The 12003-nt window shown below is 49.9% G+C and overlaps 1 protein-coding gene across 3 annotated transcripts in view; it reads left to right on the top strand.

Annotated features, from left to right (window-relative positions):
* The first annotated feature begins 8218 nt into the window (after positions 1–8218).
* Positions 8219–12003, top strand: part of IL18R1 (interleukin 18 receptor 1) — a 41051-nt gene continuing 37266 nt past the window's right edge. For all 3 annotated transcript variants that reach the window (XM_073351595.1, XM_073351605.1, XM_073351583.1), the window contains exon 1: positions 8219–8314. The gene's annotated coding sequence lies outside the window, so the exon portion shown is untranslated. The remainder of the gene's footprint in view (positions 8315–12003) is intronic.

Genomic DNA, 12003 nt, shown 5'->3' with positions numbered 1-12003 from the left:
GATATCACAGACCCAGGCACACTACCAACCATCTTGTACCTATTGTCGTGTGTTTCTCCTGATGGGGCACCCATCCATGCATAGATTCAGCATCAAGCACATGCTCCTGCTTTGGCCCATTCTTCCCTCAGTGCAGTCCATCAGTGAACTAGCCTGTCACCACCACTCAACGTCTCCTGCAGACTAAGGACTTGTTTTTAGGTAGAGTTAGAGCATGGCAAGCTGGGTTGTAAATCTACAGCACTCCAGAAGGCTGCATAGTAACTGTCCCTGTGGACAGTTACTGTGCAGTAAAAGTTCCCTAGGGCACTTTGAGCTACTCTGATTTGAAACAGCGGTATGCAAAACACACTAGAGAGCTTTTAGTGCTCAGCAGCAAGGTCCATGTGGCAGTTAGTGCATGGTACCTTGGAGCACTGTAGATTTACACCCCAGGATGCCATGTGCTAACTTGCTGTATGGACATGCCCTAAGCCAGTCCTTCCCTACCATGTGACACATCCTGGTAACCCACCAAGAACCTGTACCTATGCCTTTCCTTAGCCCCCATGTACCTCTGTTTCTCAGGCCATGCCAAAGCACCCAATCCCTTCTCTTTAACCAGTCCTTACCCACCATGCTAGCACCCTTGTGTGTCTATTCCTTGCCCCCAGAACACAATCACCTTTGTAAATCTAACCCCTGGGTCTGTAACCCTGACCCCCTCCTTTCCAGCAGCCTACTCAGGGTCAATTGAACCAATCTATCTCTGGAAGTCCTGCTCCTATATGGTAATGACCCAGTCGTACATGTGAGGTCAGAGCGGGGTTGGGTGACCCCGTCCCAGCCCATCTTTCCAAGCAGGCCCTGCACCGGCGCAATGCTCCAAACATGCTGCGATTGCTGCCACCAGCCCAAAAATCTAAAAAAATGAGCAGTGGTTTGCAGAGAACATCCCCTAATGCACCCCCTTCTCCTCACATTATAGATAGAGGATGTGTCTTCCCTCTCTACACAAACATTAAGACTATGAGGAAACCACACAGACACAGTTGTGTTCCAAATAAATGTTTTTAATATACATTGTTGCTCCATACCATAAGCACTTAGTAGCTTCTGCAATAGAAGACAGGGAGGCCCACTACATGTCTTCCCAACTATTTAAAGGGGTACTTCCCAATTCCTATACATTACAGGTATTCCGTGTTGCGCTACTATAGTATGCAAGATGAGCATGCCAGGAATATCCCATTGACCTACCTGGCAGTGTGCCACCAGACAGATGGAGACACCTCCACTGAATCTTTAGGATGCCAAAGGCTCTCTCACTATTGCTGGCTGAGTGGTTTAGTGGGCATGATGATAATGGGTTTTGGCTTCAGTCTGAGGGTTGACAATGGCATCGTGAGCCATGATTGTTGGGATATTGTCCACAGGTACCGACTTTCAGCTTTCCCTGGGGGTGCTTCACCCCCGCTCTGCCCCAGGCCCCACCCTTGCTCTGTTTCTTCCTGTCCCACTCCTCCCCGCCCCAGCGCCTCGCGCATGGCACTGAACAGCTAATTGGCGGTGGGTGGTAGGCGCTGGGGGAGAAGAGGGAGGAGCTGATTGGTGGGGTCCACTGAACGGCTGATTGGTTGGTGGGTGGCTGGTGGGTGCTGAGCAGCCCCAGAGTTCCCATGGAGTTGGCGCCTATGATATTGTCTATCTCCTGTGAAGGAAACGTGTGAACCAAGGGGAAAGAACTCATATCGTTATGCATCTCTTGCGCTGTAGTGATTGGCAATGGGCTGGGATGGTTGTGGCAGGCATTGTTTATGCTGGGGTGAGGGGTGCTCATATAAGGTGTGTTTGGTCATGGAAGGAAGGGGTGATGTGCTGTGTGTGTGTGGGGCGAGGGTGTGTGTGAATTTCCTATCTAGCAGCCACCCTGCTGGGAACTCCTCTTTGATGAAGTGCCTTGAGAGTCCTGATATCGCCCAGATGTGAGAGTCATAGCAGGATCCAGGCCATGACATCCGTGAACAGGAGTTGTGTATTGCAGTCAGCCATTGTGTTGAGAGTGTACGTTGTATATCTATTGATGTAAGCATATACATCTATGCTCAGCTTCCTTATGGTGATGTAAGTGCCACCCTCAACTCTGAGTACAGATGGGAAATGCAGTGACAAACCTATCAAATGCCCACTTATTCCTCTGATGCGTTTGACTATGCATTGGGAAACAGATGTAGTCAAGGGTGTAGTTCAGCAGGACCTCAGGAATTGGTGCACTATGTAGGAGGCAGTGGACTGGATTATTCCTGTGGTCTGGCCTATGAGTCTCTGTAATGATCCAGTAGCCAGAATACCCAAGGCAGGGGTGACCCTGATGGGCTCTAGGAGTGCCTGGCTCCATTGTAGGATGGTGTAGAGATTATTGTTGGGCAATTTGCAGAGGTCATGCATGGACTTCTGGGTCAGCCTATATCTCTGTATGCAGACTTGCTCAGGTAGCCCAAGGAAGCTGCTGGGAGGTGTGAGGGTGTGGGTATGGGTATCTCCATGCCCCCTCCAGCTCAGCACTTGTCTCCATTTGCACTGTCGCTTTCATCTCTATTAGGAATAGTACTATGTAGCTGTTCCAAATGATTTTCTGCTCTCTGGCCTCTCCGCCTCAACCCAGCAGTCCAGCCCCCTTCTTACTCCCTCTTCCATCTACTGGTGATCCTCCCTGCTTGCTAGCTCTGACCCAGCCCTTTTCCCACTTCCTGAGAATTCCCTCCCCGCTTCCTGGCCCTACCTGGCTGGGTTCCACTTGCCCCACCTTATCTGACTACCGGAGCTTTCCCTATACTCTTCTCTTCCCCTGCTATGTTCCACTACCCCCCTGATCACCTAACCCAATCCCCATCCCTGAGCAACTAAACTCTGCCAAACTCAAAAATGTTTCCTCATACACGTCTATTTCTCTGGCTCATGCCAATAACTCTCACATTCACCCTGAAGTTCCTTCCCATCTTGTGTCTTTTGAATGGGCTTATTACTGCCACTCACCTATTAGTGGCCCACATGTGGCTTTCCTGATGCAGGCCCTGGCAGGTGACAGGTGTCAGGTTTAATCCCTCCATGCCTACAGTGAGACAGGCATGCAGCCACCTAGGTTGAAAAGGCCAAATAGGCACTCAGGGGATTCTCTTTCAGCTAGGGGACTGAAAGGTGGCAGACGTTCTGATGGTTCAGGCTGGGACTGCACCTACGTATGAGCCCCAGATCCTATGGCCATGGCCCTTTGCCATTGCATACTGGTTGTCCTTTGAAATGTCAATAGGTACCAACAGGTGGGAAAATAGGTGCCTTGGGAACTTTGGTGTTGCTCTAAAAATGTCAGTGGTGCTTAAGCAGTTGACTTAGGCACCTGTCTGCATCTTTAGGTGCCTAAATACCTTTATATATCTGGCCTTGTGTCTACATGGTAAAGTTTTACCAGTTAAACCACCCAGTTAAATGGGTGGATTTTTTAAAATGTAGCTTAAACAGCTTCCCAAATGGCGTAAGCTAAAACTGGCTATCTTATACTGGAATGTGTCCATCCTGGGAGTTACGCTGGTATAACTATATTGGTTTAATTTGTCTGCTGGGGTGGAGGACAGAGATGGAGCAGCTGTCTGCTGAATTTGAACAGCCAGATACAAGGGCTGTTAGAAGCGCTCAACGCAGAGCTATCTGGCTCAGGCAGGCTTTGAAAGACCATTTTAATAGTGAGACAGAGTAGTGTATGTTGTTGTAGTGTGCTGTACCTGGCCTTGCTCTTTTGCACCCTGGTATGAATCTTGCAGTGTCTGCTCTGTATGTAGGAATATAACATTGTCAATGCACCTGTTAATATTGTCTGTGAATGATGTTATGGGTTCTGTGACAAAATGAAGTAATAGTTAATTGGTGGGTGTCAGACCAGTTCAGCACCAGACAGCATATAAAGATTAAATAATAATATTATTTAATAATAATTAATAATTAATAAAGATTAATTTTGTTCCAAAAATAGAATTTTATGCTGTAACATGAACCAGGCAATTAAAAAAACATTTTAAACTTGATAAATTAAGGGAACAGAACTTATGAAGGGGCAAGAAAAACTCAATTTCAGGTACACCTACATCAACAATGGCTTTCACAGGTCACTGTATGTGAAGCTGCGATTGTCTTTAAAGTCCCCTTAGGTGGAGTGGTGAGCATGGTGCGCTGACCACTGAGGTTACGCGGAATGTTGGGGGGGGGGTAGAGGGAGGTCCCAATATTGAGATCTCTATGGACTGCAGAGGGAGGTGAGCACAGGATTGTTGAACCTGCAGATCCACCAAAGTCTGCAGCATCTCTGTTCTGTCTGAAAAGCGCAAGCATGTCCTGCTACACCTCCCTCTCCTTTTCCTGCTCCTTTCTCCTCCCCACTCTGTCCTTCTCCAGGCTGTCTGCCAGTGTGATCCTCCAGGTCCTGGTCTCATTCTCTGATGCAGGACTGGCTTGCAGGATCTCCTGGAACATGTCATCCCAAGTCCTCTTCTTTTCCCTCTTTGTCTGGCTTAGTCATTCTGAGGGTGTGGAGGTGGAGATACTGATGGCTACAATGTCAGCAGCTGCAGACACAGCACACATAGGCACCATTGTCAGTGTATTCATGACAGAAACTGAAACGTAAGACACTGAACTCCCCTCATTCCCCAAAAGTTGCAAGCATCACATTTTCACTTCTGTTTGGGATTGACAGAACGTGGGGGAGGGAGGCGGGGCGGAGTGTTGGGAAAATGAGGGTGGAATAGCTTGCTGGCATAATTATGGTTTTATAGGGCAATAGAACTGAATACCGGCACCATCTGACACAGGTAATTTTAGCTGATATCTCACTCCTGAGGGTAACAGAGGCAGAGAAAGCACAGCTGGTGCTGGCGCCCTGACGCTCCCTGGGCACATATGTTGCTATCCTGTGTATTGCAATGGTGCCTGAATTGCTGAATGGTGTGGGAAAGTGTCGTTCCGCAGCAGAAGAAATAAGGCAGCCCTCCCAGAAACCTACAGCAGAGAACTGCAGAGTACCTCCATGAAAGTTTCATCTAGAATCCTATGAAGGATTCATAGGACATCCTGGTCCACATAAACAAACTGCTCTGTGTGGCCCCCTCTGCCTAACCCTAGAGGGGAATGAAAAGTAGATAGCAACTCTACTTCTCTTAATTTTTTCACTACCTTTTCTAGCACAAGTAAAAGAAGAGTAAATTAACAGATGTATCCTGCTACTTCGGGGGTTCCATATATGTAATTTCAAAGCAAACTGCATACTTACCAGAGGTTCCTTCCCCTGCATGAGGCTCACCCTCAAAAACAGGTTCTAGCTCGCTGCGCAGCTGGATTTCCCCAGTCGCCTGTCTCCAGTACTCCTCCTCCTCTTCTTCCCTACTCAAGGCAGGGGCCTGTGATTCGGGCTCTTCGGAAGTACTCACGGTGCTGTTGGACATGGTGGTGGGGTCTCCAACGAGGATGGCTTGCAGTTCTATGTAAAAGCGGCTGGTCTGCAGGTCAGCACTGGATCGATTGTTGGCCTTCCTGGCCTTCTGGTATGCTTGCTCAGCTCCTGGGCTTTCATGCGGCACTGCTGCTGGTCCCTGTCATCCCCTGGTCCCTGTCCTTCTCCTGCATCCCCTGAGCAATCCGCTCGTAGATGTCCACGTTTCTACTGTTGGGTTGGAGCTGTGCCTGCACAGCCTCTTCTCCCCACAGGCCCAGGAGAGCCGATACATCCTGTGTACTCCAGGCAGGAGCACATCTGCAGCGTGTAGCTGGCATGGTCGGCTGGGCAGTTGCACTCAACAATGGAGAGTTGCTAGGTGTACTCACCAAGTTGGGCAACCACAAAAAGGAATTTCAAAAATTTGCGGGGCTTTAAAGAGGAGTGATGGCTTTCTGTCTACCTGACCCCAGGACCCCTAGCGGAATTCACAACAGGGTCCAGAGCTGTCAGTGTGGGGCATTGTGGGACAGCTCCTGGAGGCCAGTAACAGCTGACATAAGTAACACAGTATCTACTCTATCACTGTGTCGACCCGATTACATTGACCATGACCTAATTTGCTTGGGGAGGTGTAGACTGACCACAGATCCATTTGACCATTGTGTAATCTACTCCTGCTCAGAGCAGGTCTAAGGGCTTCTTTACACTTACATTTTATAGCGCTCTAACTTGCTGGCTCTGGGGCGTGAAAAATCACCCCCCTGAGAGCAGCAAGTCTGAGTGCTTTAAAGTGCCTGTGCAGACAGGCTTCAAGTGCTGGGAGCCGCACTCCAAGTGCTCGGAGCTCATCCCCTCATGGAGGTGGATTACAAGGAGCGCTGGGAGAGCTCTCTCCCGGCGCTCGCCCGCAACCACACTCGCATTTCAAAGCGCTGCCGCGGGAGTGTTCCTGTGGCAGCACTTTGAAGTTTCCAGTGTAGCCATGCACTAGATGACACGGCTATCTGTATTACAGTTTCCACTATTGCTAGCATCCATGCTAGACCAATGGTGACAGACCTGTCTAAATGTTTAAGTTTCTCTGTTTTTTAGGTCCTGTTAATACTTTAGGCCTGGCCTACACTAGAAAATTAAAATGGTTTAACTATGTTGATCAGGAATGTGAAAAATCCACACTCCAGAGCAGCATAATTCAGATGACCTAAGTCCCTGTGTAGACAGAGCTAGGTTGATGGAAGAATTCTTTCATCAACCTAGCTACTGCCTTTTGAGGAGGTGGATTATCTATGCAGAGGGAAGAACCAGTCCCGTCCGTGTAGCTATTATCTATATTGAAGCTCTACAGTGGCACAGCTGTGCTGCTGTAGTGTTTTAAGTGTAGGCAAACCTTTAGTATAACTTTGATACGGTTACTGGCCTAGTGGATGGGAATAAGCAATAGACATGATATAGCCTGATTTTAGTAAGTCTTTTTACACAATCCCATGATATTCTCATAACCAAACTAGCGAAATGTGGTCTATATGAAATTACTATCAAGTGGACACACATCTTGTTGAAACACTATACTCAAAGAGTAGTTATCAATGGTTTGTTGTCAAACTGGGAGGACTGTGTATATTTCTTGAGCTCCCACAAGGATCTGTCCTGTACTATTCAATATTTTTATTAATGACTTGGATAATGGAGTGGAGAGTATGCTTATAAAAATGACTTTGACAAATTGGAGAACTGGTCTGAAATGAACAAGATGAAATTCAACAAAGACAAGTGCAAAGTGCTTCACTGACGAAGGAAAAATCACATGCACAACTACAAAATGGGGAATAACTAGCTAGGCAGTAGTATCGCTGAAAATGATTTGGGGGTTACAATGGATCACAAATTGAATATGAGTCAACAATGTGATGCAGCTGCAAAAAAGGCTAATATCATTCTGGGATGGAAAGAGGAACGTTGAATGTAAGACCAGATATGCAATTTTCCTGTTCTGCTTGGCACTGGTGAGGGCTCAGCTGGAGTACCGTATCTAGTTCTGGATGCCATGCTTCAAGAAAAAGGAACAAATTGGAGCGTCCCAGAGGAGAACAGCAAAGATGATAAAACGGTTTAGAAAATATGACCTATGAGGAAAGGTTAAAAAATCTGGGCATGTTTAGTCTTGAGAAAAGAAGCCTGAGGGGGAACCTGATAACAGTCATCACATATATTAAGGGCTGTTGTAAAGAGCATGATGATCAATAGTTCTCTATGTCCACTGAAGTAATGGGCTTAATTTGCAGCAAGGGTTTAGGAAAAACTTTCTAACGCTAAGGATAGTTAAGCATTGGAATAGGTTTCCATGGGAGGTTGTGAAACCCGTCAGCGGAGGGTTTTAAGAATAAGTTAGCAAAACACATGTCAGGGATGGTGTGAGTTTACTTGGTCCTGCCTCAGCACTGGGGTCTGACCTTGACAGGGTTGCCTGGGGTCCAGTTTTTGACAGGAAAGTCCGGTTTTAAGGGGACCCGTACAGTCTCTGGTCAGAAGTATTGACCGGACACCAAAAGTCCAGCCACCGCAAATCCGTTGTGCCCCTGCTCCCACCAGCCCAAAGCCCCTTTAGCCCCCAAGCGCTGGCCCCAGAGCCAGGGAGGGGCAGAGCTGGAGGCACCTCTGCCGCTAGTCCCCTCCCAGCCTGGCTGGGGAGGACGCTTCTTCTGTACAGGCTGCTGCCCGGGGCCTGGTCAGACATACCTCCAGGAACCTCCCACGGCTGCAGGAAGCTCCCTGAGAACTCTTTGCCTCGAGCTGCTGCCGGCCGGCGCAGGAGAGACACGGTCCCCCTTCCGCCTCCCTCTTCTCTTTATGGTGAGTTGAGCCTTGGGGTGGGGGTGCTCGGTTTTGAGACGTTGGGAAGTTGGCCACCCTAGGTCTGGACGAGTCCTCAGCGTCCCTTCCAGCCCCAGGAGGCTGGAGTCACAGACCCGGGTCGAGCGGCACTGGCCCCTGCCTCGGTGCGAATAGCTGCTGTGGCTGAGACCGAAGCCTGCACTGCCACGTCCAGTCAAGTCGCGGGGGCCCTGACTGGCCTGTACTCGGGTGGAGACTGGCCCTCAGTTTCCCCAGCTGGACGTGGTGGGCTAACACCACCGCATAATAACGCAGCCTGTAACGTTCATCGGTAAAGCAAGTGGTGCCGGGGCCCCTTGGCACTGAGAGCGGCCGCAGAGGCCAGGGCTCCGCGCAGCAAAGCGCGGCTGGTCCGGGCTGCCCGCGGTCTGCAGTTCCCGCCTTAGCAGCAGCCCGGCGCCTAGCGGGGCGCGTTGCCCGGGGCAGGCAGCGGCGCTCTGGCTGGGACGCCCCCCCGGTGACGCCCGGAGCCTCGGCAGGACGCGGGCGCTTTGCCGCCGCCGTGCAGGCGGCTCCTTCCTGGCTGGCAGCCCCAGAGGCTCGGCCCCGGGGCCCGCTCCCTGCCCGGGCGCCTCTGCTGTTCCCGGGGCGCTCGGCGCTTCCCCTCCCTGCCCAGGGCGCGTCTCCTCCCGGCCCGCGCGTGAAGCGCGTCTCCCTGTCAGGCCGGGTTTCTCCCCCTTGGCCGCTCCCCGCTCCGAGGCGCTGCCAGCACCGCAGGAGCCGGTGAGAGAGCGAGTTCCCGGGCTGGGGGTGGCGGGTGGGTGAAGCCCTTTGGTGCTGAGAGGGCGCCGCTGAACCTACAGCGAGGCTCTGTCGCTAGGGCACCCCCCCCCCGCCTCTGCCCAGGCCGGGCCGGGCCAAAACCACCGCAACTTCTTCAGCTCGCCCGTCCTGCAGCCCCCCGCCCTCGCCGGGAAGGCGGAACGCTCCTGGGCCCCGCCGAGCGAGGCAGGGGCAGGAGGCGGCTGGCTCGCCCTGGAGCAGGGAGCCCCGCTGCCGCGGTCCCCTGTGCGAGCGCAGATCCGTGGAGATGTATTCGCTCGTAGAATCCGAACTGATTTGAGACAATATGCTGCTTGCCTGTCTCAGAGCCCGTAAGCAAGGTTTTCAGTGTGTATGAGCCAGGGGAATCCCCCCGGACCCCCGCCCCAGCTCACTGTCAGTTTCCTAACTGCTCATTCCCTAATTTCCCCGGCACAGATGATTCATTTTTTCTCCTTTCAAAGTTTGTCTTCCACTTACCGGATCGATAACCTACATATATACTATGACACACTATTGAACAGCTGGTAGCTCTGAGACCTCATTGTGACTGTCTTTGCTGAGCCTTTGCACCCTACAAATGTCACAGAATCAGACTGGCTTATAGAAGGGCTCGTTTAGGGGTGGGCAAACTTTTTGGCCCGAGGGCCACATCTGGGTATGGAAATTGTATGGGGGGCCATGAATCCTCACGAAATTGGGGGTTGTGGTGTGGGCTCCGGCTGGGGGTGCAGGCTCTGGGGTGGGGCCAGAAATGAGGAGTTCAGGGTGCGGGAAGGGGCTCTGGGCTGGGGTTGGGGTGCAGAGGGGAGGGGAAGGGCTCCAGCTGGGGGTGTGGGCTCTGGGATGGGATTGGGAATGAGAGGTGGGGGGTGCAGGAGGATGCTTTGATCTGGGACTGAGGGGTTCAGAGGGTGGGAGGGCAATCAGGGCTGGGTCAGGGGGGTTGGGGTGCAGGAGGGGGTCAAGGGTGCAGGCTCTGGGCAGCACTTACCTCAAGCAGCTCCCAGAAGCAGCGGCATGTCCTCCCTTCGGCTCCTATGTGGAGGCGCAGCCAGGCAGCACTGCATGCTGCCCCGTTCACAGGTGCTTGGGCGGGGGCAGCGTGTGAAGCCCCCTGGCTGTCCCTACATGTAGGAGCCAGAGGGGAGACATGCTACTGCTTCCGGGAACCACACAGAGTGGGGCAAACCCCTGACCCCACTCCCTGCCTGGAGTGCTGGAGCGGGGCAAGCCCTGGAGCCCGCTCCCCAGTGAGAGCTTCAGGGCCAGATTAAAACATCTGGATGGCCGGCTGCAGCCCCCAGGTCTCAGCTTGCCCACCCCTGGGCTAGTTTATTCAGGCCAGCGAGTGCCATGCAACAAGGAATATAACATACCCCAAGGCTCTGGTATGTTATATTCTCCTTAAAACCATTGTAACGGCAGCAGGAATGGTCGCTTACTAAGAAATTTGGATTGCAGGTCCCTTATTCACCAATTCAGAAATGCTAACTTCTTGACTGCATATTATCCATTGGGCAGCGAATCGGTGCTGTTAAAGAGATTTAAACTCCCTTGCCTCTTCTAGTGTTCCCCTCAAGTCTGCAGTTCACACAGAGCCGCTGAGTATTCTTCCCTCTTCAGTCTTTAAAGTCTCAATTCAGCAAAATGCTCACGAGTATGCATAATTTTAAGCATATGTTTAAATGCTTTGCTGGATTGAGGCCTAATATAAAGTAATGAGAATTGTTTTTTTTTCTAGTTTCATCTGGAAACCTGTCATTCCCTGTTATTAACATGTCACTTAGTCTGGTGAGTTTTCCTGTATTCTTCAGATATCGGACCTGATGTTTTATTGACAGGAAATGTTCCCTTGGTTAGTTCTAGTACCAAATTTTAAAAATAGTTTTTTTCATTGCTTTCTGAACATCACAACTTCTTCCTCTTTTTTGAAAGAATCTCTTTTTATAAGACAAATGCCAGTGGAAACAATTCCCTCCCACATTTTTCCTGATTGTGACATGAAGATGGTTGCAGATAACGTGGCTCAGGTGCTACAATTTGCTAGCATGAGTGGAAGAAACCCAAGAGAAGCATTCAGGTCTAGCAGTCTGAGATTGAGTGTGTCTTGCCTATGAGGAACAACTATTAGTCACAAGTCCAGATATTATGAAGTATTTTGCATACCACTCTGTACCTTAACCTCCCTGAACACTCTTCTGCCTATTTCAAAGAATAGTTTGAATCAAGAGTGGAAACTCTTACAATGTGCTGCTAAGAAGGAAAAACAACAGCAGCAGCAACAAAACTGTGCTACTAAAGGAATGGATGAGAAAGTGAGGTTTAAATAGAGTAGATATTAAATGGTGCCCCTGATTCTGTATCAGAAGTTCCACTCATCATACTGGTGTGATCTGCTAAAAAGGAATAGGATTTAAGAACCATAAATTGTCAGATTTCAGTTTCAAAACTTAGGTAGCTGTCCACATTTTCACTACCCTTTTCAAAGGCTGTCTATGATTTTTTGTATCTCACCGGGTTAGGATGCCTGCCTCTAGAGAAAAAAAGGTTCAGCTAAAAGATATGCAACCTGATATAAACACAAAGAATTAAACAACGAACAAATCTTGCATTAGTTTTTATGCATAATCCCTGAGTCTTTATATTCAATTCAGGATAGAGTATGGAACCTTATTATTCATGTAACTTTTGTTTTTTAGCTCAGTGGTTCTCAGCCTGGTGTACACATACCCCTGGGGGTATGCAGAGGTCTTCCGGGGGTACATCAACTCATATAGATATTTGCCTTGTTTTAAAAAGCACTAGCTAAGTCAGTACAAACTTAAATTTTATACAGACAATGACTTGTTTGTACTGCTCTATATACTATACACTGAAGTGTA

This window comes from Lepidochelys kempii, chromosome 1, assembly GCF_965140265.1.
Source record: "Lepidochelys kempii isolate rLepKem1 chromosome 1, rLepKem1.hap2, whole genome shotgun sequence".
NCBI lineage: Eukaryota > Metazoa > Chordata > Testudines > Cheloniidae > Lepidochelys > Lepidochelys kempii.
This window is presented reverse-complemented; position numbering and strand designations above follow the sequence as displayed.